Here is a 7,019-nt window from a genome sequence, read left to right on the forward strand (position 1 = left end):
AATACAGCGTGCAGCAGTAGTTGCTGGCAATGAAATGTATTTTCTGCAAGCTCACAAAAATCACAAAAATCACTAAGGTTATTCAAATCTGTGCAGGAGAACTGAAATAACTAGTATGTAAATTGGTCATTATTAATGTTCCAACTGTATTTAAAGGTACTGTATATAAGACATTTGATATGTTTTAAAAACTATGAATATGTATGAATAAAGAAGCTATTTATTGAGAAAATAGCTTGAAACACTACCTTAATTCTTTCAGACAAATGAACTAAAGTTTTGAAACTTGTTACATGTTAACGCGAGTTGCTCTATCTGACATCAGACCAGGACGAAAGGTCATGTCTACAGAACTGCGCAAGTGAGTGAGTGTACATATTGACAGCACTGACAAACTAATTCCTGTATGGTTTTTTTCCACGCTCTTAGTAATTCAAGCTCAAGGTCAGAAAACAACTTTCCATTAATAGTTCTTGTACTTTATTCATAGAGGTCTTTCTGCACACATTAAAAAAGAAATCCCTCGCCAGATACTTTGAAGAGATTTCAATGGTCAGAAAAAACAAACCAGAAAGGTCATTGTGGATATAAAACATTGCAGTGGCTAAATCACTTCAGTAAAATAAACATAAAAGGCAGAGGAGCACTTTAAACAAATCCTCTCTCATCAACACAGAAACAAGGTATTTAAATTGTTTAGAGCATTTAAGGTGACATTTTCACCATTTCTTTACTTTAGTAAGAAACCTGGCCTGATAACAAAGCATTAACTTCATTATTTAGCTAGAGACCAAGTGCACTGGTCTCAGTGACCGAGAGGGAGAGGAACAAGAAATAAATATTGATGAAGAAAATAGTCACATGAATAATTTCAGACAGGTATAACCCGAGGAAAGAGGCAAGCCTAGGTAATTTAGAACAGGCGACAGCCTTGTTTACAGTCTTACAAAGAACAGGGTGATCAAGGATGTAGAAATTCCCACACCCTCCCTTATAAAGCCTGAAGGGCAGGGCTGTGTGAAAACCCCAGTATGTCTAAGGGAAATAGGCCTGTACTGAATGCAAAGATGCATTTAATGATCTTCTATCTTACAGAAACTCAAATACATTTTCATACAGGATAAATGACACTTTTAATTCTCTTTCTCACAAAGGTTAATATTGAAAAAACATTTTGGTTTAACCATCTATTCCTATACAATGCAACCATTGTATATTATCGGTGCTTAGGGTAATGTGTTGCTTAGCAATGCACTACAATAACAATCTAACTTATGTCAATTACAAGGTGATATATCAGGTTACAATATATGGAAGTTTACTGTATGTATATTATTAGGTAGAGATAATTATATATTGCTACTTTCTGCAGCGAACCCTTCATTATATTCTAGTGTATTCTTAGCTTAATCATTTACAAAAGGGCAACACAATCAGCTTTATCAAAAAGATGCTGGTCCTGTCTTTTGTTTTAACATTTTTAGATTTATGGATCAGACACAATTTTCCTTTCATAGCCATTTACATTTGACACATGTCAAAATACTATAACACAACTTGGTTTAATCATTTCAGCATTCAGTTCCAGATTTGGCCAGTTTCCCCGGAAGTAAAAGAGTTCAGTAATGTAAGGTACTAGCAAAGTCAGTGACGTAACCAGCAGAGCCATGCTGGGGCATTATCAGACAAAGTTCTGATTCTGCTTATAAAAGATTGTAGTGTTGAAGCCTTTCAGATACACAACACCAAAGACAGCAAAAGTCAAAATGTCACTGCTAAAGCAAGCTGAGATTTAACACATTTATTTAACTATGTAAACACATGAAAACAAAAAAAACAATATTAGCAAACAAATATATAAATGCTTAGGAGTGCTGGACTATTAATGTATTGTCCTTGGACTTCTTTTATTTTCCTACAGCTTTCCTTTTCACATTTTTCCTGTTTTTTTGGAGACTGGCTGGGTGACAAAGTCCACTTAAAACACTCTTCAGAATCAGGAAGAAGAGGATATGGATGGCAGCATGTGGAATGACATTTACCTTGGGTACTATAATATTTTATGGCCAAACGAACAATGTTACTGTGGGCTGTTTTTGTCAGCATGAAACATTTACCGTTTAGACCAGTTTTATTGTCAAGCTTTAAAATAACTTTGTTTCATGTTCTGTGGTAATACATCGTTAATTAATACTTACAGTACATTCACATGCTTATTTATGTTGTAACGCTCATATATCTTGCACTACATGTTAAAGTTTAAAAATTTTCATTTTTCTTTCAGAAATTTAAAGCATTACCTTCAAAAAGTTGTATTTTGGTATTTTAGTTCGTTTAAAAAGAGATTTATCATATTTTAGCAAAAATATTGTAGAAAACAGGCTAGAAATTCTGTGATAGAATCACAGAACTGAACTGTTGATTTGTGTTTTTTCAACTCAATGAGTACTAAGTTATGTACTGTACCTTGTTTCATGGATTAACGTTTAGTTACTGTATAATCATCAAACATATTAATAGCTGCATGTTAACCTATCATTTAGAAAACATATTTGAATTAAATAGCCTATGTAAAATGACTTACCAGAGATTTTGTTCAAACAAAATTAAATTTTAAACTAAATTTTAAACTATTGAGTTATACATAACACATAACAAAATTAAATACTGTTTACATAAAATGTATTAAGGTGGTCATTCAATCCATTATAATTTATTTTCCTGAGGATCTTACTAGCCATTTCTTAGGTTTTCATGGAATCAGTTTCAGCAAACAGGACTTGGTAGCTTGTTCCAGGCATCTACTGTATCACCCTTTGTAATACATGCCTTGTGCTCTTCATACCTTTGTCAATACAGGATTCTAAATACTTCTGTGTTGTCCCCTCATGATCTGGTATGTTCTAGATTAAAGAGAGTCAGTTCTTTTAGTCTATGTATGACATTAGACCTGGAATAGACTGGTTACCCTTCTCTGAAAGGCAGTAATGTCATTTTTATAGCACAAAAACTATTATTACAAACATTATTCTAAGTAAAGTCTAGCTAAAGCATTGTATAACCTTATTGTTACTTCTTTTGAATCCAGTTATACTGCTATATAATCTATATCTTCACTATATTCCCTAGTACATTATTGTTTTTTTTTAATTGCTTCTCCAAATTGCCTGGAACAGAACAATAATAATAAGTCACCATGAACTCCCAAGTCTCTTCAAAAAGTTTGTTTCATCTGTTTTCAGTGTTTTCCAAGCTGTGGTCTGGAGACCACTTCTGGACCATGGCTAGACTCCAAGTGGTCCATGAGTAACTCCAAAAATACAGCCTAGTTCTTCCAAAATAAAACCACTTCTAGAACAATGCGAAGTGTCTATGATAGTCGCACAATAGTTTAAGTCATTACAGAATTGTGATGCCCTGACTTTCCTTCCATTTTTGTGCTGTACAAATAGTGAAAGCTATGAAACTGCTGAGTGGTTAAGACAGATGAATATCGATAGGCCAAAATCCCTCCAAGAGAACCTTCATGCATTAGGCACTCAAGATTCATACACACAAACCACTAGTGACTTTTAACCAATGGCATTCAGCCCCTGACAGCCAACCAGCAATTTGCTGTGGTTTTTAGAACAACCATTACCTTGGAACTGGGTAATTGTGGACTCATCAAGCAAAAAAAAGGACAGTTTCCAAAGAGCATAAGAGCAAACTAAATGGAATTTATAACGAACGATTGGGTGGGACGACAACAGCCAAGTTTAATAAGCCTCCGTCGTCAGTAATTCGTAATCCCTCCTGACATCACTTCCTCACCTAAAACATTATAAATACAGCATGTAATCCGCTTCTCTTCCTCGCATATGTCATCCCAAAAGACGCAGCTGCCCCTTGGTCCTTCCTTAGTCTGCATGGGGGTCCCAGCCACCTCATGCTATATCCAGGAGGTCAGCCTTTAGCTAAGCAGGTTAAAGCCAAATTGTACTGTAACTAAAACATTGCACTAACCTTTAAAACAGCTTAGAGGATATACTGTATTTAGATTTCATGAAAGAATTTGACAAGGGCCCTCATTAAAAGCTATAAGCCATGCACTAATTGCTACAGGAATACAAGATAATGTATGTACTGTACATGGATCAAAACGTGCTTTACTAAGAGGAAACAGCAAGTCATCTTTCAGGAGTATAACCTCTAACTGGGCAGCTTCAAACAGTGGTGTACCATGGGATCACTTTTATAATGAATTATTTAGATTTGGATACATTTAGCAAACTTTAATATATGTTTAAATATATGTAAAAAATATTAACAAAGTATAACTTGTAGATGATACAAACACAAGTGGAGTGGCAAACACAGACTCATCAGCAAGAAACCTGCAAAAAGCTATGAATCACCGAGCGCCCTGACACATGGAAAATGAAATCCAACACTGACAAGTATAATGTGAACCACACAGGATATACTGTAGGAACATACACTATAGATATTCCATACGTGATGTTGAGGTGTGGAAATGTGCATAAAAATTAGATCTGAGTGTTTATGAAAATTATTCAGTGTTTTCAAAATAATACCATGCACAAAGAAAAAATAAAACAATGATTGATTATAGCAAAAATAGATGCACTTCAAATTTAAAAGTTATGAGAATAATTTCCTAAGTGTTTTTTTTTACAATTTACAAAACGATTCTCATACAGAGTATTGTTTCCAGCTTTGTTTACCATAACACAAAAAGGATAATCTAGCCTAAGAAAGGGTTCAAGAAAAAGCAAGAAGTATGATTCCTGAACTTAACGAATTTTCAAATACACACAAGTATAAGAATTGATCCAAGAATTTAAAATTCTAAGGGGTATAGATAGGGTTATCCTAAGGACCTACTACTGAATCGTCAGCAACACAATGGCATGTAGTCACAACTTGCATCTAATAGAGAATTAATTTAGGGCAGAGAATAGGAAATGCTTCCGTACACAAAGAGATGTGACTATCTAGAACATGTTTTCTTGCTATATGATTGAGACACAATCTCTGAGCTGGATGACATTTCAGACTCCCTTTGCTACTAAACTGACATACAGTGTGAGGAAGGTGGGACAAATGACAAGCTCTCCATTGTAACTTTTTTTGAATTGTAGAAAAAAAGCCTAATAGAAAAACTGGAAACTGTAGGAATTCAAGATAATGTAAATACTTGTACACGGATAAAGAATTTGTTAATAAACAGAAAGCTGAGTAGTTGCTTCAGACTGGAATGAGGTCATTTTGGGGATTTTATAGGGATCGGGTTTAGGATTGATGTTTCTACAGTCATTTGATTATATAGTGAAGGAGTCTATAATGATGGAGAACCCCAGCACAGTTAATCTTGCGACCTTAAAGACAAGTTATTGATAAAACAGGGACACCAGAAATAAGTAATCTGGTCAATTAAGGGAGCTCTGGTTCTTCAGATTTAAAAGATATTCTGATTATTCTGCTAAGTGATCTCTAAATCAGGATGGCACAGTGTATAGCATTGCTGCCTCAAAGCATTGGGGCCTGGGTTCAATTCCTGGGGTGCTATCTGTGTGGCGTTTGTATGTTCTCCCTGTTTTCACCAGGTGCTCCTGTTTCCTCCCACAGTCCACAAACATACAAGTAGGTTAATTGGATTCTAGGAAAACTGGCCCTGGTTTGAGAGTGTGCATGCTTGTGCCAGAGCACTGCGATTGACAGTCATCTAGTCCAGGGTGTATCCTTTGTTTGCAAGGATAGTGTGCATGTTTGTATTTGTGTCTGTGTGTGTCTGCCTGCATGCATGCGTCCAATTATGGCCAGGATAGGCTCCAGCTCACCTCGACCCTATATTGGATACGCAGCAGATGATCTCTAAATGACTTCATTGAACAACCTCCTGTTTAACTACACATAGTGATTAATGGAAATTACCATCTCCATGACTGTAAACTCATGCGCTAGAGACTGTACTATATTTAGAAATATAAGTGTATCAAATTTGCGGATGATACGAAAGTATATGGAGCTCCAAACGGTAAGGTAATTCCAAATAAAATAGGTGCAGGCCATCTGGCGATTTTTAGGAAAAGTCAACATAAGAAGATTTTATTAAGGGCTCTAAACGTCACATTTAATTCCTGTTGATTTGCAGTTTAACATCCCAATTTAAACATAAACAAGTTCATTTATCCTTTCAGGAGTCGTACATTAACTTTCAACTTCATAAAACATACATTTATCAGCTTAAAAAAATAAACTCATGCATTAGGGAAAAAGTTAAACTGCGTTCCCTAAATTTCGCTCACACGATTCCATGCATTATGTTTTGCAAGGTTAAACTGTGTTCCCTAAATTTCGCTCACACAATGCCATGCATTATTTTTTTTTCATTCATGAAAAAGAGGGACGACGTTTTTATTCCATTTAGAAGGGTACTGTATGCGCGACGCGTTTACAACCTAAATCGTTTTTTTAACAAATCACAGAAATCTTTTACCGCAGCAATCTTTTGCAGCCTTAACAGATATATGAGAATGTAAAATATTACCAAACTACAATAAGCAACACTAATAGACACTGTAAGCGATGTCACGGAAAAAATGTTTTGTAATCTTGTATAAATCTTGTTGAAGTTCTAGTATTATACGTCATTCGGTATGCAAACACCTTCACATTTATTAGTATGAAATATTTTACGTGACTACCACCCGTTAATATCAAAATACGTCAAAAGAAACAATACACAAGAAAAGATATACTGTACCTAAGGTGAGCCTTCTCTTTTGGTTTGGGTACAGGAAACTCTGAGAGCAAAATCCAACTAATTTCCAAGTTTTCCAAAGCCAAACATCAAGAATTGACCAAAATAAACTAACAGATATTCGATGTTTGTTTCACGATTCCTTACTTGTTGATTAATACTTTTCTGTTCCGTTAATAAAGTGTTAACTTTTCCTTTTAATAATAAGAAAACACACGCGCTACTCGTTCTTGGAGAAACGGACTACTTCTCT

General features: G+C 35.1%; 1 protein-coding gene across 1 annotated transcript in view; it reads right to left on the reverse strand.

The window, feature by feature from the left end:
- Nucleotides 1–7,019, reverse strand: part of mst1rb (macrophage stimulating 1 receptor b) — a 36,429-nt gene extending 29,410 nt beyond the window's left edge. Inside the window, exon 1 of the mRNA XM_088917132.1 lies at nucleotides 6,770–7,019. The gene's annotated coding sequence lies outside the window, so the exon portion shown is untranslated. The remainder of the gene's footprint in view (nucleotides 1–6,769) is intronic.

This window comes from Atractosteus spatula, chromosome 5 (genome assembly GCF_055471065.1).
Source record: "Atractosteus spatula isolate fAtrSpa1 chromosome 5, fAtrSpa1.hap1, whole genome shotgun sequence".
NCBI classification, from domain to species: Eukaryota; Metazoa; Chordata; class Actinopteri; order Semionotiformes; family Lepisosteidae; genus Atractosteus; species Atractosteus spatula.